The sequence below is a fragment of the Podarcis vaucheri genome, assembly GCF_965113315.1.
Source record: "Podarcis vaucheri genome assembly, chromosome: 6".
Lineage (NCBI taxonomy): Eukaryota > Metazoa > Chordata > Lepidosauria > Squamata > Lacertidae > Podarcis > Podarcis vaucheri.
In genome coordinates this window covers 6,254,799-6,275,793 of record NC_138764.1, presented here as the reverse complement: position 1 = coordinate 6,275,793, position 20,995 = coordinate 6,254,799, and the positions used below count along the sequence as shown (strand labels likewise).

The 20,995-nt window shown below is 44.8% G+C and overlaps 1 long non-coding RNA gene across 1 annotated transcript in view; it reads left to right on the top strand.

Moving 5' to 3' along the window:
* The first annotated feature begins 5,559 nt into the window (after positions 1–5,559).
* The window catches only part of LOC309535733, a 79,399-nt gene continuing 63,963 nt past the window's right edge, over positions 5,560–20,995 (top strand). The window contains exon 1 of the long non-coding RNA XR_014221350.1: positions 5,560–5,804. This is a non-coding gene — a long non-coding RNA (uncharacterized lncRNA). The remainder of the gene's footprint in view (positions 5,805–20,995) is intronic.

Below are 20,995 nucleotides of genomic sequence, written 5' to 3'. Positions count from 1 at the left end.
TCCAGCACATACTTCACTGCTTCATAGTTCTCCTTCAGTGTAGTCGAGTGAGCCAGGGGTATAGAGGCAAACTGGTTGCCGTTGTGTAGCAGAACACATTTCAGTGATCGCTTGCTGCTGTCAATGAACAGTCTCCAATCTTTGGGTTCGTACTGTGGCACTCCAAGCTTGAGCAGAAGCTGCGCAATATCTGCACAGTACATCAAGTCCTTCTCTTCTGAGAAAAAACGGAGGTACTCTTGATGCCTGTTGCGGAAGAAGCTGATGTCAGAGAGGAGTTTCTTCCCCTTCAATCTGGATGCCAACAGTTCGGCAGAGTCCTTTGACAAGCTGAGGTCGCGAACTAGATCATTCAACTCCTTTTGGGAAAATGGATGTGGAGCATCATCTTCAAGAACCACTTCTTCTTCATGTCCTTCAGCACTGGAGGCATCTTTGTCACTAATGTCAGGAAGTTCTCCGAAGACAGGCACTGGAATTTCATCACAATGGGGCAGGGCTCTTGAGGAGGAGGAGAAAGGGGAGGGAACTGGGAGGGGAATATATGCTCTGCGCAAATGGCTGTGAACTCATGCTTCTTTTGTGAATCTATCACACTTGCTCCTTCTGCCACCCCGGATGGCAGAATAAAGCTTTTCTCTGAAACTATTCCTTGAGTGTCTGTTGACTCCCATTTCCCCGGCCCGGGCGCAAAGCTCTTCTCACCCGAGGCTAAGAAGGCTACAAGCAGAGTCTGTAACCTGAAGTGTATGTTAACCCGAGGTACCACTTTATCATTGAATTTGTCCATGGCAAGTCTGCGTTTATCTGCAGGTTGTTCAGATGTGGTGAGTTTGTAGAAGTCCTCAATCCAATCATAGAAGGGAGACGCATTTTTATTTTTCCAGCTCACCAGTATCAGTCTTTTTACTGTGGTAAGGGCACAGAGAGTCCACTTGTATTGCCCCTTGGTCAGGTTCCATGTGCTGGGTGTATAATTCGAAAGGATATTTTGCTCGGTAAAGGTACATTTGGCCTCAGCGATGGGAGTCCAGCAAGGAATCATTTAGCCAGTGCAAAGGAGGAGGAAGAGGTTGAAAATGCGAGACTTACTGGCACCTGTAGCAGCAGCAGCAGCAGCTGGAGCATGGCCTGCAGTGCCACCTGGTGGCCCACCTCGGAACTTCCATGCCCATCCCAGATTTAAAGCTTTAGGCATGTGTTTTACACACACACACACACACACACACACACACAATAATTCACAAGCAGGAAATATCCCAAACAGCTCTTCCCCTGAAATATACTCGGAGTCGAGAGTGGATTTCATGCTCTATATTCAGCTCATAGTAGCGAGGAATGAAAGTTCCCCCACAATATCTGCTTTATATACATTATTTACACAATGGGCTGCACGTGATTGGCTAATTCTGGGATTCTCCTGTAGCCCAATCAGGTTGTGGATTCACTTCCACCTGGAGCTGGATTGGGTGGCTCCTGCGGACCAATCAGACTGCTGCATGTTGGATCTATTGTTCTAGGACCAATCAGACTGTAGCATTTTGGATCCTATTCAACTCAGTACATAACATCCCCACAAACCACCCCCAAATTCCCCAGCATAGGAATAGTGTGAGTGGAGGCTGGGTGCACCACATTGGAGACCCCAGGCGGAGTAGTAGGGGAATCTCATCCTTTACTTCCACACAAGGGTGACAGGCCAAATCATCTGTCAGGATAGATATGGTGGCCACGATTTCGCTGAAAACCCGATGTCTTAGGATTCACAACAAAGCAACGGCAAACACGTGCTAAAGACCCCCTGAAATGTTTGGCGGTGAAAACCCCACATTTCATGGCACCCCAAAAAAACGAGCCTTTGGCGCCCTTACTCACGGGATCCCAATTTCTCCAAAAGTCAGACGTTGTCCAATTCACTCCAAAGTGGCGCCAAACACCCAGAGAATGCCCCCTGCAAGGTTTGGGGGTGAAAACACTACGTTTCACATCGCCCCACAAAATGAGCCATCGATGCCGTAACCCACATGGTTGTCAGGGGCTGGACTGAGGAGGAATGGTGGGAGCCCCCCCCTCTCGAGGACCTGCTCCACAACTCCAATTTATAAAGATTATAATCCAAGTTAACGAGATCTTCTTGCAATTAGAGGTCAAGAGATATGTAAGAGTCAGTGCTTTATATGATTCAGCCACATGGTGGAGCAATACACAAAGATTAAAGAAGCCATGATAGCCAGCTCTGAAAAGCTGGGATTGTTTGTGTCTTCAAAGGCATGGCAGTGTGGCTTGAAGTTAATGACTTGTAACACCTCACAGTCATCATCATAAAATAATAACAACAACAATAATAATAATAATAATAATAATCATAATAATAATAATAATAATAATAATAATAATAATAATAATAATAATAATAATAATAATTATTATTTAATATTTATACCCAGCCACTCTGGGCGGCTTCCAACAAAATATTAAAATAAAATAGTCTGTCAAACATTAAAAGCTTCCCAGAACAGGGCTGCCTTCAGATGTCTTCTAAATGTCAGGTAGCTGTTGATCTCTTTAACATCTGGTGGGAGGGGGTTCCACAGGGCAGGCACCACTACCCTGTAACTTGGCTTCTCGTAGGGAGGGAACCGCCAAAAGGCCCGCAGCGCTGGACCTCAGTGTCCAGTCAGAATGATGGGGTGGAGGCGCTCCTTCAGGTATACTGGGCCTTTGAGGCCGTTTAGGGCTTTAAAGGTCAGCACCAACACTTTGAATTGTGCCCGGAAACATACTGAGAGACAATGTAGGTCTTGGGGGCCACTCCCAGTCACCAGTCTAGCTGCCGCATTCTGGATTAGTTGTAGTTTCCGGGTCACCTTCAAAGGTAGCCCCACGTAGAGCGCATTGCAGTAGTCCAAGCGGGAGATAACCAGAGCATGCACCACTCTGGCGAGGCAATCCGCAGGCAGATAGGGTCTCAGCCTGCGTACTAGATGAAGCTGGTCAACAGCTGCCCTGGACACAGAATTGACCTGCGCCTCCATGGACACCATGAACTGAAAGGTCCCGGGGGCGTTACCCTGAGCCTCAGCCACAAGGAATGTGCAGCAGCAGAAAATGGTAACGCTGTTCTAGGTTGCATCTATGGAAGTCCAGGGTCCTGATGAAACGAAGTCCAAGTCCTACTCTCTCCTACCTTGGTCAGGCCACACCTGGAGTCCTGTGTCCAGTTCTGGGCACCATCATTTAAGAAGGATGTTGACAAGCTGGAATGTGTGCAGAGGAGGGCAACCAAGACAACCAAGGGTCTGGAAACTAAGATGGAAGAGAAACACTTGAAGGAGCTGGGGAGGTTTGGCCTGGAAAAGAGGAAACTGAGAGGAGATCTGACAGCCATCTTCAAATATCTTAAGGGCTGTCACATGGAAGAGGGAACAAGCTTGTTTTCTCCTGCTCTAGATGGTAGGACTCGAACCCATGGATTCAAGTTATAAGAAAGGAGATTCCAACTAAACATTCATAAAAACTTTCTGACAGTAAGGGCTGTTTGGCATTGGAACAGATTCACATGAGAGGTGGTGGACTCTCCTTCCTTGGAGGTTACTAAGCAGAGGTTGGATGGCCGTCTGCCATGGATGCTTTTGCTGAGATTGCTGCATCACAGGGGGTTGGACTAGATGACCCTTGGTGTCCCTTCCAGCTATAAGTTTCTATGATTCTATGAAATTGATCTGGATTAATGACAGCCATCCACCAGTTTCATATGCAAAACTGCTTCCCACCCCACCCCCTTACTGATTAATATATATAAAAAATACATTAAAGTAGACAAATAATAACTTACAAAAAGGATCAATAAACGTGTCACCTTTATTATATAAACTGTTATCATAATCACATGTCAAAATTTCTTTTGTGAATGAAATAAAATGGTTTCAATCAGTTTTTAATAACCAACAATCAAATGTAGTGCTTGGGGTACAGCTTAGATCAATTCCCCCGATGTTCAGTGTCCAGGGGTTCAGTGCCTGGCACCCAGAAACTCATGGCAAAGGGGAGTCTGGCACCAAGTAACTCATAACATTTCACTTCCTTGCAAGCTAAGGAAAGCTTTTGATTGGCAGAAGACACTGGGCAGAAACAGAAAGAAACAGGGGGATGCGGGGGTCTAAGGGTGAAGCCCTGCTCCTGTCCATCCTAATACTGGACAGTTTATTACAGGATGTTGAGAAGGGTCATTTTTTACTATAAATTGAGAAACAGCAGCCATAGTCTAGGCCAGGAGTGTTTTTCCTTGGTGACACCGCCATGTTGAAAAGTGTGTGTTTGTAAGGTGTTTCCTGTCCTGTCCAGAAATGCACCGTACTGGATGAAGCCAGCTCTAGAGCCTTCCTAAATAAATAAAATAAAAACCCACGGGAAGATATATTTGAAAAATTAATGTTAAGGGGAACAATTCACATTGTTAAGCAAGGTAGCTAAAGCAACAGGGTCAGGGCCTCCATTGTGACACGTCCCCCTGCTGAGTGACTTGGCTGAGGACTTTGGGAAGAGCAACTACTTGAGGATAGTTCAGGAGAAAGGAGGTGGTTTGTGAGAAGTAATGATGTTTTCCGGCAAAATAAAGATTTCTTCTTCTTGAGTGTAAGTAGGATGTCTAATTCTTTCTGCATTCTGCTTCTTTTGCTCTCCCTCAAGATTTAGAAACATAGGGCAGTAAGGCAGATCTGGAAAAAGCCTAGGTAAAGGTACAGGTACCCCTGACCGTTAGGTCCAGTCGCGGACGACTCTAGGGTTGCGCGCTCATCTCGCTCTATAGGCTGAGGGAGCCGGCGTACAGCTTCCGGGTCATGTGGCCAGGATGACGAAGCCGCTTCTGGCAAAAGCAGAGCAGTGCACGGAAAGGCTGTTTACCTTCCCGACAGAACGGCACCTACCGTATTTTCCGCTCTATAGGACGCACCGGACCATAAGACGCACCGGATCATAGGAGGGGGAGAACGGGGGGGGGATTCTCTCCCTCTCTGCTCAGTGTCCCTTCAGTGAAGCGGCAGGAGAAACGGAGCCCCTTCGATTTCTCCTCCCGCTTCACTGAAGGGGCGCTGCTCAGAGAGGGAAAAGTGTGCACCGACCCCTCTCGCTCTCCAGGCTTCAGGCGGCTATCAGCAAGCCTTCTGAGTGCAGCGGGAACTCCTGCTGCGCTTGGAAGGCTTGCGGATAGCTGCCTGAAGCCCCCAGAGCACAGCCTTTGAAGCCTCCGCAGAGCAGCGGGGTGAAGGCACCCCGCTGCCCTGCGGAGGCTTTGTGCAGCCATCCCCAAGCTAGAACAGTGAGACGGAGCACCGCGCAGTGAGCTCCGCCTCACTGTTCTGGCTTCGGGGATGGCCTTTGAAGCCTCCGCAGGGCGGCAGGGTGCCTTCACCCCGCTGCCCTGCGGAGGCTTTGTGCAGCCATCCCCAAGCTAGAACAGCGAGATGGGGCGCTGTGCAGCGCTCCTTCTGCCTGCTCTGACTTTGGGCTTAGCTGCGCAGCCTGCATTCACTCCATAGGGCGCACACAAATTTTCCCTTAATTTTTGTTTTTTTTATACTATATTTTTTATTAGCAAACCAATCAAATCACATTAGTTCCAAATTACAAAACCGAATTTTAAATTTTGGTTGGGGATACCCATGCTTCGAGCTCAGAAAGGGATCCAATCATCTCTTATTTCTGCTGCTTTGATCATTTCCCCTTAATTTTTGGAGGGGAAAAAGTGCGTCCTATAGAGTGAAAAATATGGTATTTATCTACTTCCACTTTCGAACTGCTAGGTGACTTCAGATGGCTATCCGCAAGCCATCGAAGTACAGCGGGAACTCCTGCTGCGCTCTGAAAGCTTGCGGATAGCTGCCTGAAGCCAACGGGTGCAGCCTTTGAAGCCTCTGCAGAGCAGCGGGGTGAAGGCACCCCGCTGCCCTGCGGAGGCTTTGTGCAGCCATCCCCAAGCTAGAACAGTGAGCCGGAGCACCGCGCAGCGCTCCTTCTGCCTGCTCTGGCTTTGGGCTTAGCTGCGCAGCCTGCATTCACTCCATAGGGCGCACACAAATTTTCCCTTAATTTTTGTTTTTTTATAATATATTTTTTATTAGCAAACCAATCAAATCACATTAGTTCTAAATTACAAAACCGAATTTTAAATTTTTGTTGGGGGTACCCATGCTTTGAGCTCTTAAAGGGATCCAATCATCTCTTATTTCTGCTGCTTTGATCATTTCCCCTTAATTTTTGGAGGGGGGAAATTGCGTCCTATAGAGCGAAAAATACGGTATTTATCTACTTCCACTTTGTGCTTTCGAACTGCTAGGTTGGCAGGTGCTGGGACCGAGCAGCGGGAGCTCACCCCGTTGTGGGGATTTGAACTGCCGACCTTCTGATCAGCAAGCCCTAGGCTCTGTGGCCACCCGTGTCCCTACGGAAAAAGCCTATCGCAGACCAAATCCCCCTCCCAAACCTGGTATGTAAGGGCTTCCAGTTTTTCCGCCCTCCGTTGTGGATGTGCTTCGCGGGTTCTCCACGCCTAGCAGCTGTTAGAGGGAACTTTGGGGGGCAACGCGGAGGCTACACGACCCCCAAAAAGGCTCTGGGCATGGCCCAGGGCTGACATTGTCCGGCAGCGTCAAAAAAGGAACCCTTCGAAGCCCACGTCCTAACCAGGAGGTGAGTCGACAGAGAGTACCTAGACGCAAGGACACGAGCAATCCTCAGCAGCAAGCCTCAAAGTCCCAAAGGGTAAGAACGGCAGCTAACAAGGAGAGCTTGAGGAGAAGAGGGTCTGTGAGACTTATTTATACAAACTGAACTGCTCAGAAACAGACCCGAAAGACTAGCACATAAAGAGTAAAGAACGGGAGATTTTATCTTAAACATATTGGAAATCTTTCTCATTATACGTAAGCATAAGCAAAGATTTCTCTAACAAGTACCAGTAAGAAAAGGAAGACAGATTCAAATTTCACTCTGCAGCAGCAGTAGTAGCCCATTAAAAGAAGCGGAATTCAAGGACTTAACTTGTTTTTTACTTTGAAGTGGCGTGAGCCCAGCAAAAGAGACTGAGTTAAAAGACTTGGATTGTCAGCGCTGTTTGTGGTAAAAGAGTGGAAGTTAATGGAAAACAAAGGTAAAAGAGAAGGCAACACTTTTAATATTGAACTTATATTAAACACTAACCTATAAAGATGGCAAAGATGGCATAGCATGGTCTAGGAGAAACGGCTGGACTAATTGGAGAATCGGGAAGAGAAGAAAAGTGGCGAAAGGAGGGGCAGAACTGCACAAAAGAGGAAAGGGACTATAAAATTAAAGATGAGCATCTTTAGTTGGTTTCGTACAAAGATTACCATAATAAAGGACCAAAGTGGTAAGGACCTAACAGAAGCAGAAGACATCAAGAAGAGGTGGCAAGAATACACAGAGGAATTATACCAGAAAGATATGGATGTCTCGTACACCCCAGGTAGTGTGGTTGACCTTGAGCCAGACATCCTGGAAAGTGAAGTCAAATGGGCCTTAGAAAGCACTGCAAATAACAAGGCCAGTGGAAGTGATGGTATTCCAGTTGAACTATTTAAAATTTTAAAAGATGATGCTGTTAACGTGCTACACTCAATATGCCAGCAAATTTGGAAAACTCAGCAGTGGCCAGAAGATTGGAGAAGATCAGTCTACATCCCAATCCCAAAGAAGGGCAGTGCCAAAGAATGCTCCAACTACCGCACAATTGCACTCATTTCACACGCTAGCAAGGTTATGCTTAAAATTCTACAAGGAAGGCTCAAGCAGTATGTGGATCGAGAACTCCCAGAAGTGCAAGCTGGATTTAGAAGAGGCAGAGGAACCAGAGACCAAATTGCAAACATGCGCTGGATTATGGAGAAAGCTAGAGAGTTCCAGAAAGACATCTACTTCTGCTTCATTGACTATGCAAAAGCCTTTGACTGTGTCGACCACAGCAAACTATGGCAAGTTCTTAAAGAAATGGGAGTGCCTGATCACCTCATCTGTCTCCTGAGAAATCTCTATGTGGGACAAGAAGCTACAGTTAGAACTGGATATGGAACAACTGATTGGTTCAAAATTGGGAAAGGAGTACGACAAGGCTGTATTTTGTCTCCCTGCTTATTTAATTTATATGCAGAATACATCATGCGAAAGGCTGGGCTGGATGAATCCCAAACTGGAATTAAGATTGCCGGAAGAAATATCAACAACCTCAGATATGCAGATGACACAACCTTGATGGCAGAAAGTGAGGACCTTTAAAGAACCTCTTAATGAATTAAAGAACCTTTTAATGAGGGTGAAAGAGGAGAGCGCAAAATATGGTCTGAAGCTCAACATCAAAAAAACGAAGATCATGGCCACTGGTCCCATCACCTCCTGGCAAATAGAAGGGGAAGAAATGGAGGCAGTGAGAGATTTTACTTTCTTGGGCTCCATGATCACTGCAGATGGTGACAGCAGCCACGAAATTAAAAGACGCCTGCTTCTTGGGAGAAGGGCAATGACAGGCCTAGACAGCATCTTGAGAAGTAGCGACGTCACCTTGCCAACAAAGGTCCGTATAGTTAAAGCCATGGTTTTCCCAGTAGTGATGTATGGAAGTGAGAGCTGGACCATAAAGAAGGCTGATCGCCGAAGAATTGATGCTTTTGAATTATGGTGCTGGAGAAGACTCTTGAGAGTCCCATGGACTGCAAGAAGATCAAACGCATCCATTCTTAAGGAAATCAGCCCTGAGTGCTCACTGGAAGGACAGATCGTGAAGCTGAGGCTCCCGTACTTTGGCCACCTCATGAGAAGAGAAGACTCCCTGGAGAAGACACTGATGTTGGGAAAGATGGAGGGCACAAGGAGAAGGGGGCGACAGAGGACGAGATGGTTGGATAGTGTTTTCGAGGTTACCAGCATGAGTTTGACCAAACTGCGGGAGGTAGTGGAGGACAGAGGTGCCTGGCATGCTCTGGTCCATGGGGTCACGAAGAGTCGGACACGACTAAACAACTAAACAACAACATCTTTAGTTTGAGGAGGTAGTTTGTGAGAAAGGAAATACGTTTTCTGGTGTAATGAAGAGACTTTCTTCATATAAAGTATAAGTAGGATTCCTAATTCCTTCTGCATTCTGTTTCTTTTACTATCCCTCAAGATTCAGAAACATAGGGAACCAAGTCATGGTTAGATTAGTTTATAAAGATTGGCTGCGTGAGCTGCTGGTCTCCTGCTGTCACGTGCCAAAGATCCATCCCCTGGTCTGTGAGGAGGAGGAGGAAGAGATATTGGAAGAGAAATGGGAGGATGAAGTGATGGTTATGAAGATCAGAAGGAATCTTTAGTGAAGGTGAAAACAATTTATGTAAGACCAAGCGACCAGGGGATGGATGCCACCGATATATAGATGGGGAGTGTTGATCTTTGTTCTTGAGGAACAGGGAGGCCAGAGAGAATCTGGATCACTGGGATGGGGGGAGGCAGCTCCCTGATTCAAGAAGAGTTCAGGGATGGGATGAGGAAGAGAGGAAGGGAGAATAACGCAAGCCACCTGGAGATCCTTGCAGGAAAGATGGGCCATCAATGTAGTAATCAATGAAAAAATTAAGAATTCTTTCTCTTCATTTCTCTTCATTTCTCTTCATTTCTCTTCATTTCTCTTCATTTCTCTTCATTTCTCTTCCAGGCAGCGATAGCAGTGAGGCCAGCAACTCCAGTACAGCTCTACGCCTCTCCAAGACCCAGTTCTCCCTTCGCTCCAAACCCAAGTATCTAAATAAATAAATAATAGGGATGCGGGTGGCGCTGTGGGTTAAACCACAGAGCCTAGGACTTGCCTATCAGAAGGCTGGCGGTTCGAATCCCCACAACGGAGTGAACTCCCGTTGCTCGGTCCCTGCTCCTGCCAACCTAGCAGTTCGAAAGCACGTCAAAGTGCAAGTAGATCAATAGGTACCGCTACGGCGGGAAGGTAAAGGGCATTTCCGTGCGCTGCTCTGGTTCAGAAGCAGCTTAGTCATGCTGGCCACATGACCCGGAAGCTGTACATGACCGGTCCACCAATAAAGCGAGATGAGCGCCGCAACCCCAGAGTCGGCCACAACTGGACCTAAGGGTCAGGGGTCCTTTTACCTTTATATATTTCAAAAACACTATGAGTCTCCAGTGTGGTCTCTCGTCACAAGGAAACAGACTTTATAAAGAGGCAACCTTTCAAACTTCTTATAAATGGAAACTGGGGAAAGCCCCCTCCAAAAGAATAGACTGTGCCCAGTGACTAGCTGATCCACATGCCTGTTCAGTTGACGCTCTAGATGCCTACTCAGTTGTTCTCCAAGGCTGTTGAAAGAGAGAATGGCCAGTGTGGCAGGCTGTGCGAGCTGCTCGCCTCCTGCTGTCGTGCCCCTAAAATCCACCCCCTGGTCTGCGAGGAGGAGGAGGAAGAGATATTGGAAGAGAAATGGAATGAGGAAGTAAATGTAATTAAAGAAAGGGAGAATAGTGTAAGCCACCTGGAGATCCTTGAAGGAAAGATGGGTTGTCAACATAATAAGAAATGGAAAGATTAAAAATATTTTCTCTTCTTCTCTCTTCCGGGCAGCGACAGCAGTGAGGCCAGCAACTCCAGCACAGATCTCCCTCCCCACCAAGACCCAGTCCCCCCCTTCCCCACAAACCCAAATAGAAAAATAAAATAAAAATCATCATCATCATCATTATTCTAATCAAGTTCCTTTACAAACATGCTATTCTGTGATCATCCTTTTATCCTAGGCGGTGCTTTTTCCTACGTTTGTGAGCATGAGTGGAAATCCTGAGTCTCGCTGCAGGAGTTGACAGTTTGGCTCCTTCCCTTGTTGTTGCTCCTAGATGGAACTGCGCATGTGCGAAGACAAGACAGAGACTTCCAAACTGGATCAATAAACGTGTCACCCGTTGTCTGAAAACCATTGTCCTAATCACATGCCAGATTGTCTTTTGTGAATGAAATAAAATTCTTTCAAATAGTTTTTTAATGTTGGCATTTGTCTGTCTTGAGAAGCAATGGAGTGCGCCTCCAGGGGTGAGGTCAAAAGTCAAGCAACGGTGTCAGCAGTCCCAAAGTGATCTCTCCAGGGAGCAAGACTGGGCAGTGTGTCTGGAGGTCCAGGGCTTCCCAGGTGACAAGACTCCCTCTCTTGGCTTTGCAGATGTGTCTCCAAGGAAAGCAGAGTTAGGCACCAGTTGGGCTGCAGGAGATGTCAGAAGGGGTTGTAAACGGCGCCATCCAACCGCCTGAGGGACTCCACTCCAGATTTGTGTAGGCTTTACTCCTTAGCCTTTTCAGCTCCCAAAGATATCCCACAAGGCAAATTAGGATCAGAGTTTTCCTTCTCCTCGATGGGCTTTCTTTCTAGGTGGATGAGCCCCATCTGCCCCTAACTTCCCTCCACAGCATTGCAGAAACCACCTTCTTGACCACTGGGCCCACGCTTGGTCTTGTCCGCTCAATCTTCTGGAGCCTGTCTTTGCACACAGGGGAAGTTCCTGTGCATTTGAGACTCCTTGGCTGCCCTCACCTGGTTTAGGTGGCCAGTCAAACCGTTCCCAGGATGTGGCCTCTGTCACATGCTGACCGTTTCTAGGAGCAAGAGAACAAACTTTTTATTAAAGAATGGAAATGGTTGAATGAATAGTTACAAACTGTAAACAGATAAGAACATTGGCAGGATTATTGGAATAACCTGCAGTTTAATAAGATTATCTATTTAAAGCAGATGCATAAATGAAGAAATTGAGGTAATTTGGATATGCATAAGATATGAAGAATCAATTTAAAGAACTGCAGAAAGAGGGGGAAGGAAGTCAAGTTTTGAAATGTTAAAATGACTGCAAAATTATTGAAATGTATAAACTTGAAAATCATAATTTTTTTAAAAAAAATATTTCGCCAAAAATCAGACGTCATCCGTCTCACTCCCAACTGGAGCCAAAGGACACAGGCCTGGCCAGGACAGCTTTCCAGTTATAGCTTTTGCGGTGATGAGGCATGTGAGCCTCAACTGTCCTGCATCTACTGCAGCTGAGGAATCACACACCTCCTCCCCAAGCTAGCGAGCCCCACCTGGGCTGTGGGTCTTTGCCTTCCGTCCCTCCCAACTGACAGTTGTTAGTTCTGGAATCCTGAGGTTGAGGGGGGGGTACATCCCATTTCGCCCCGTGGGACACTCACCACCCCTTAGCCACCTGCCTTTGGCGCTGCAGCAGTGATGGCTTTGGTCCCTGAAAGAGCATGCAAGATCTCTCCCAAATCTCAATAAATATTTTGCTCTCCTAGACATCTTGCAAGACTTCAATGAGATCTCACAAGATCTTGCAGAAAAGCTCCAATCTGTTTACCTGCAAGCACACACCTTTAATTTTTTTTTCTTATTTAGTACAAATTTCTCAATCTAACAGATTTGCACATAGGATTCTGTATCACATGAAACAGCACATTTGTTTTGTTCTATTGTTACATTATTTGTGGCCTTCTAACACTTTGGGAGAAGCCTTCTCTCCCTTTTCCCTTAAAAAATGAGGATCTATGCTTTACACTCAGCAGGAAGGCCCATTTAAAAGGAAACATGTAGTTGTTTTGCTGCTGCTTTTTGTGTTCTCAGGTGTCCAAGTTAGCCTCCTGGCCCTGCTCCTCCACTATACCACAGCAACATCCCCCACTAGGAATCCCTACTTGGGCTTTCATTGGCCATCAGCAATATCCGGTGGAGCCAGGTGGAGAGAAATGCCCCATCTTGCCCATCTTTGGGGTTTCAAGAGGTATAGCTTCTGTGCATGTACAGAATTCATGATTCAGCAAATCTATTAGACCACTGAAAGAGTTTATTTCCTCTGATTGAATTACCAAAGGAAGAAAGCAGGATTGGCTTTTCTCCCCAGGGACACAAGGAAGGGGAAGGTGTATGTTTAAGAAATCAAATTCCCCAAGGGCTGAAACTCTGTTCAGCCAGTTAAAAAACCCAAATTCTCTCCGTACAGTGCTTCACATCTGGCGGGCAGGGCTTGTGTGCTTTGCTCATGATCCCTTGGATGTCCTGAGGCTGTTAGAGCAGCAGCCGTAAGTCTTGGGGCTCTGGGAGTGAGACATTGTCCTCAGAAGGCAGAGTAACTGAGGTTCCCTTTTCTCTCCCTTGGAGGCCCTGAACCAGGAGCTGGCCAGTTCAGGGCCTCCATGGGAGAGAAAAGGGGGGCCAGCACTTGTGCTCAAATGAGCTTTCACACGCGGTCATCCTGCCCCACACTCACATTCCAAAATATCTGCATGCTCACCTATCCAAGAGGTGGTTGGTCTTGGGCTGGGGGGTCCCAGAAGGCAGAATAAGTTGAGAAGCAAAGCCCAAGAAGTTGGAGGCATCTTCTTCGCATCCACCCAAACCCAATCTAAACAGCTTTGCTCCAGAACCAGCCCCTCCCTTCAGTTCTGTTCAGTTCAGAATGTCAGTTAAGAGGGACCACCTGTATTTTCTTGATTCTTGCCTGAGGTCATAATGGGCATGCACACTGGTATCTGTTTACCTGTAAGCACACACCTTTAGTTTATCTTTTTAAAAATAAAAATAAAATACAAGTTTCTCAATCTACCAGCTTTGCACAAAACAGCAGCCGTTTTGTGATCCATGGCAGTGAAAACCCCACGTTTTATGCCCCCCCCAAATGAGGCTTCAGTGCCCTAACCCACAGGGTCACGATTTCTCCAAAGGTCCAATGTCATCTGATTCACTCCAAAGCAGCACCAAACACCCAGAGAATGCCCCCTGCAACATTGGGGGGGGCTTTGAAAACACTACATTTCCCATTGTTAGAGTGGCAAACGAAGGATGAACAAGTTAAATCAGTGATGATAGATTGGGCAAGACATGTAGGACATAACATAATGTTTGAGGATTGGGAAAGATTGTGGAAGAAAGGGGTCAAGTTCACTGCATGTACTGTACTAAAGGAAAACATAATGAAAATGATGTATAGATGGTATCCGACCCCAGTTAAATTATCAAAGATTTATCATAACTGTGATAACCATTGCTGGAAATGTAAAGAAAACGAAGGTACTTTCTATCATATGTGGTGGACCTGCCCCAAGGTGAAAGACTTCTGGGAAAAGATTTATAATGAATTGAAAAAAATGTTGAAATATACATTTATAAAGAAACCAGAGGCCTTTCTTCTTGGAATAACAGGTTTGGAATTGCCCCCAAAAGATGTTAAATTATACACTGGGCAACAATTTTTTACCTTTTGAATGTTGTCTAGATTTCTACAATTGATTTAGGGTCTTTTTGCACTGCTGAATCAGGAAATGGCATCCGTTTCTCTCCATCAGGTCAGGTTGTTGTGCTTTGTTGATTTGTAAAAAATCAGATCTTGTGACAAAATCGATTACATTTTGTGGCATTATCAGCTGATTTTTGTCAACACATATCATCCTAAATATGTTTTTAAGAGAAAATAATGTTTTTCCAACAACATATATTGATTACCTGATAGAAACATCGATTACTGTAAACTGAATGCTGGGCATTGAGAAAGGTAAGTACACATAAGTTGCATGTTGCTTCACCATTTTTCAAACTTCAGGGCTTGAACTTCCGTTTTTTGGAACTCCTGGAATGCTCAGCGGCAGGGAGGTCTCTCTTCAGAGTCCAACAGTACTCAGCCATCATGACTGCGTCCCAGCGACCCTGATACCTGGTCTCCATCTCTTTCATGTCCTGATGGAATCTCTCCCCCTGCTCGTCACTCATTGAACCCAGGTTCTCAGGAAACCGGTCCATATGTGAAAATAGGTAGTGCATTTCGACGCTCATGTTGCAGCCCAGGTTTCTGAAAGCAGTCAGCATGTTGTTGACAAGTTCTGCATAGTTTCTGACCTTATTGTTGCTTAGAAAGTTCTTCACTACCAGAACAAATGCCTTCCACGCTTCCAGTTCCATTTCGTTCATTGAGTTTCGGAACTCTGGATCTCTGATGAGCTGACGGATCTGAGGACTGTCAAAGATGCCAGCTTTCAACTTCTCCATGGTCAATCCTGGCACAAGTGAAGCAGTCACCATCCTTGTCCAGAGGCTTTGGTGAACTGCTTGATTAAGCCGAGCTTGATGTGCAGCGGTGGGAAGAGTATTCTGTCTCTGTCCACCAGAGGGTCGTTGATGATGTTCCTTTCTTTGCAAGGCACCAATTCCTCCCGCAGAGGCCAGTCCTTCTTCGTGTAATGCTGAGCACTGTCCCTACTATCCCACATGCACAGAAAACCTGGGTACTTGTTGAAGCCAGACTGTTGTCCCAAGAAAAAGTTCACCATCTTCAGGTCAACACAAATAAACCACTTATGCTGACCATAACCAATTTTCTCCAGCACATACTCCACTGCTTCATAGTTCTCCTTCAGTGTAGTCGAGTGAGCCAGGGGTATAGAGGCAAACTGGTTGCCGTTGTGTAGCAGAACACATTTCAGTGATCGCTTGCTGCTGTCAATGAACAGTCTCCAATCTTTGGGTTCTTAGTTGGAACATCAACGGTGGTAACTCCCCGGAAAAAAGGAGAAGAATATTTCCCATATTCAGGAAAGAGCAACGGGACATTATCTGCTTGCAGGAAACGCATGTGACTAGGCTCCACAGGAAAGTGTTAGTCAACCAGAGATGAGGCCAAGAGTTTATATCATCGGACAGAGTCAAGAAAAGAGGAGTGGTGATTTACGCAAAGGAGAGCCTAGCACCAAAATTTTTATTTAAAGATGAGCAAGGAAGAATCTTGGCAATTGAGATACAAGCACAAGGCGAAAAGGTTTTGATATTGGGAATTTATGCTCCAAATGAGGGGAAGTCAGAATTTTATAAGAAGCTGCATGAGACATTGCTGGATTTTTTGGATTACAATAACATCATCATGATGGGAGATATGAATGGGGTGGTATCTACCAACATGGACAAATCACAAAACCAAAACTTGACAAAAGACAGCAGACTACCTAAAACTTTTTTTGAGCTAACTGACAATCTGGACTTGATTGACATTTGGAGGACAAAGAACCCCCTAGGAAGAGAAGGAACATTCTTCTCTGAAGCTCATCTGTCATGGACAAGAATCGACCAAATATGGATAACTCGAGGACTGGCACCGAAGACTAGAAAAGTGGAAATCTGCCCAAAAACTTGCTCCGACCATAACGCTATGAAAATGGAAATGAGACTAACTCCAACCGGCTCCTTCAGATGGAGAATGAATGACACCTTGTTTAGAGATCAGGAAGTTATTAAGAAGGCCCAAAAGACATTAAGAGACTATTTTGAAATAAATCTGAACACTACAGTGGAAAAAAGAGTAATCTGGGACGCAAGCAAAGCTGTTATGAGGGGTTTTTTGATACAACAGAACTCCATTAAGAAAAAAGCACAGAATGAGAGAAAAGATAAGATTTTGGAGAAAATAAGAGAAGGAGAAAAAAAGTTGAGACTGAAACCAAAGTCGCAGGAGATTTTGAGAGAAATTAAATTTCATCAAGCTCAATATACCAAATTGGTAAATCAAGAAGTGGAGTGGAAAATCAAATTAATGAAACAAAAGACATTTGAGTCAGCAAATAAATGTGGGAAGCTGCTAGCATGGCAGCTGAAGAAGAGACAAAAACTGAACACGGTGACAAATTTAGAAAATGAAGGGAGAAATATACAAAACCCCGAAGAGATTAGAAAGTGTTTCCAGAGATACTTTAAACAACTCTATACGCAAGGGCCACAAAAAGAAACAGAGATTGATCAATTTCTAAAGAAGAATGGACTACCAAAATTAACTCAGGAAAAGAGGTCAATCCTAAATTGCAAAATAACACAACAAGAAATTGAAGGTGCCATTCAGAATATGCAACTTGGCAAGTCTCCAGGGCCAGATGGACTTACCTCAAAATATTATAAGACATTGAAAGACTATCTGACACAACCACTTTTGGAGGTTTGTAATGAGATCTTGGAGGGGAAGAAGGCACCGGAATCGTGGAAAGAAGCTTTCATCACATTGATACCTAAATCGGAAGCTGAAAAGACCCAACTTAAGAACTACCGTCCCATTTCGCTCCTGAATGTGGATTACAAAATTTTTGCTGGCATTTTGGCAAGTAGATTTAAAAAAGTGCTAAACGAAGTAATTCATAAAGATCAGGCAGGCTTTCTCCCAGGTAGACATTTGTTTGATAACACGAGGAACATTATTGACATTTTGGAACTTTTACAGACGAATATCAATACTAAAGCAGTGTTAATTTTTATAGATGCGGAGAAAGCATTTGATAATATTTCATGGAAGTTTATGAAGAAAAATTTGGAAGGGATGGGAGTGGGACGGGGGTTCGAAAATGGAATAGAGGCAATTTATTCAGAGCAAAAAGCTAAACTGATAGTTAACAATGTGGTGACAGAAGAGTTTATGATTGAAAAAGGAACACGACAAGGTTGCCCTATCTCCCCTCTGTTATTTATCTCGGTTCTGGAGGTTCTTTTGAACATGATTAGAGGGGACCGGTTGGTGGAAGGGATACAGGTCGGAGCCAAACAGTACAAATTAAAGGCGTTTGCAGATGACTTGGTTTTAACATTACAGGAGCCAGAATCTAGTACGAAAAGAGCTTTAGAATTGATTCATGAATTTGGTCGGTTGGCGGGATTTAAATTAAACAAGCAGAAAACTAAGGTGTTGGAAAAAAATTTGACATCCATGGAAACAGAGAGGTTTCAGAAGGAGACTGATTTAAATGTGGTTAAAAAAGTGAAATACCTAGGGGTCAACTTGTCTGCGAAAAATTTGAATTTGTTTAAAGATAACTATGAAAAATGTTGGTCAGAAATTAAAAAAGACTCAGAAATTTGGACAAGATTGAAACTTTCCTTGTTGGGCCGAATAGCCGCTATAAAGATGAATGTGTTGCCAAAAATGTTGTTCTTGTTTCAGGCCCTACAGATCGTGGACAGAGTGGAATGTTTTGGAAAGTGGCAGAAAGATATTTCTAAGTTTATTTGGCAGGGCAAAAAGCCCAGAATAAAATTTAAAATTTTGACCGATGCAAAGGAAAGAGGGGGGTTTGCCCTGCCGGATTTAAGGTTGTATTATGAAGCTGCAGCTTTCTGCTGGATGAAAGATTGGTTACTCCTTGAGAACACTGATGTCCTGGATCTGGAGGGGGTTAATAATGCTTTTGGTTGGCATGCTTATTTGTGGTACGACAAGGTAAAGATTCATAAAACTTTCAAGAACCATATTGTCAGGAAAGCAATATTTAATGTCTGGTCAAAATACAAGGATTTGTTAGAAAACAAGACTCCAAGGTGGTTGTCACCTATGGAGGCTAAGGCTCGGAAAAGACTCAATATGGAGGCTGAATGGCCGAAATATTGGGAAATAATTGAAAAGGTTGGAGAAACCTGGAGGTTGCGGAGCTTGGAGAAACTGGAGGGTAAAGTGCGAGATTGGTTACATTATGCCCAGGTTAAGGAGGTTTTCAATATGGATTAAAAGATAGGATTCCAGGTGGAAAAATCGAAATTAGAAACAGAATTGTTAGAACCTAAGACCAAGGTAATTTCAAGAATGTATAATCTGCTGTTGAAATGGAACACACAAGATGAAACAGTTAAATCAGCTATGATAAAATGGGCACAGGATATTGGATATAACATCATGTTTGCTGACTGGGAAAGGTTATGGACCACCGGTGTGAAGTTTACGGCATGTAATGCTTTGAAAGAAAATATTATGAAAATGACATACAGGTGGTACATGACCCCAGTCAAGCTTGCAAAAATATATCACCTGCATGATAACAAATGTTGGAAATGTAAGGATACTGAAGGAACGTTTTTTCACCTGTGGTGGACCTGCCCGAAAGTGAAGGCCTTCTGGGAAGTGATTTAGGTAAAGGTAAAGGTACCCCTGCCCGTACGGGTCTTGACAGACTCTGGGGTTGGTGCGCCCATCTCACTCTATAGGCCGGGGGCCAGCGCTTTCCGGAGACACTTCCGGGTCACGTGGCCGCACACGGAAACGCCGTTTACCTTCCCGCTAGAAAGCGGTCCCTATTAATCTACTTGCGCCCGGGGGTGCTTTCGAACTGCTAGGTTGGCAGGCGCTGGGACCGAGCAACGGGAGCGCACCCCGCCGCGGGGATTCGAACCGCCGACCTTTCGATCGGCAAGCCCTAGGAGCTGAGGCTTTTACCCACAGCGCCACCCGCGTCCCTACGGGAAGTGATTTACAATGAGTTTAAAAAGGTATTTAAGTATACCTTCCCTAAGAAGCCAGAGGCCTTCCTTTTGGGTATTGTCGACCAGAAGGTGTTAAAAAAAGACAGAGTTTTCTTATGTATGCAACAACAGCAGCAAGAATACTCATTGCAAAATACTGGAAGTTACAAGATTTACCCACACTGGAAGAATGGCAAACGCAACTGATAGACTACATGGAGCTGGCTGAGATGACTGGCAGAATTCGAGACCTGGGAAAAGAGGAGGTGGAAGAGGACTGGAAGAAGTTTAAAGACTATTTACAAAAATTATATAAATTGCATGAATGTTAAGAAGGTGCATGAAAGGAAAGACTATGGCATCAGAAGTTTAAATGAGATATGGATGAGAATAAGTTGAAATACAAAGATGAGATTTGAAGTAAAGTTATGCCAAAACTAAGCACTTAAATATTTGATGGAAATACTTACTAGAGGCATAATACATTAGAATTAGAACATAAAATTGGAAAGAAGGTAATAATTTGCTAAACATAACTTTTCTATGGATTATGCAGGAAAGGGAAATGTGAGGAAGTCCAGTTGGTTATGGAAAATATGTATGGAAAACTGTGAGTTTTTTCTTTTCTTCTTTATATATTGTTGATAGCTATGTGTTTTGTGTCTGATATATGTTTTGCTATCTTCTTCTCTTAAAAATTCAATAAAAATATTAAATAAAAAAAAACCAATCTGGATGCCAACAGTTCGGCAGAGTCCTTTGACAAGCTGAGGTCGCGAACTAGATCATTCAACTCCTTTTGGGAAAATGGATGTGGAGCATCATCTTCAAGAACCACTTCTTCTTCGTGTCCTTCAGCACTGGAGGCATCTTCGTCACTAATGTCTGGAAGTTCTCCGAAGACAGGCACTGGAATTTCATCACAATGGGGCAGGGCTCTTGAGGAGGAGGAGAAAGGGGAGGGAACTGGGAGGGGAATATATGCTCTGCGCAAATGGCTGTGAACTCATGCTTCTTTTGTGAATCTATCACACTTGCTCCTTCTGCCACCCCGGATGGCAGAATAAAGCTTTTCTCTGAAACTATTCCTTGAGTGTCTGTTGACTCCCATTTCCCCGTCCCGGGCGCAAAGCTCTTCTCACCCGAGGCTAAAAAGGCTACCAGCAGAGTCTGTAACCTGAAGTGTATGTTAACCCGAGGTACCACTGTATCATTGAATTTGTCCATGGCAAGTCTGCGTTTATCTGCAGGTTGTTCATATGTGGTGAGTTTGTAGAAGCCCTCAATCCAATCATAGAAGGGAGACGCATTTTTATTTTTCCAGCTCACCAGTATCAGTCTTTTTACTGTGGTAAGGGCACAGAGAGTCCACTTGTATTGCCCCTTTGTCAGGTTGCATGTGCTGGGTGTATAATTCGAACGGAAATTTTGCCCAGTAAAGGTAAATTTGGCCTCAGCGATGGGAGTCCAGCAAGGAATCATTTAGCTAGTGCAAAGGAGGAGGAAGAGGTTGAAAATGCGAGACTTACTGGCACCTGTAGCAGCAGCAGCAGCAGCAGCAGCTGGAGCGTGGCCTGCAGTGCCACCTGGTGGCCCACCTCGGAACTTCCATGCCCATCCCAGATTTAAAGCTTTAGGCATGTGTTTTACACATACACACACACACACACACACACACACACACACAGACACAAATAATAATTCAC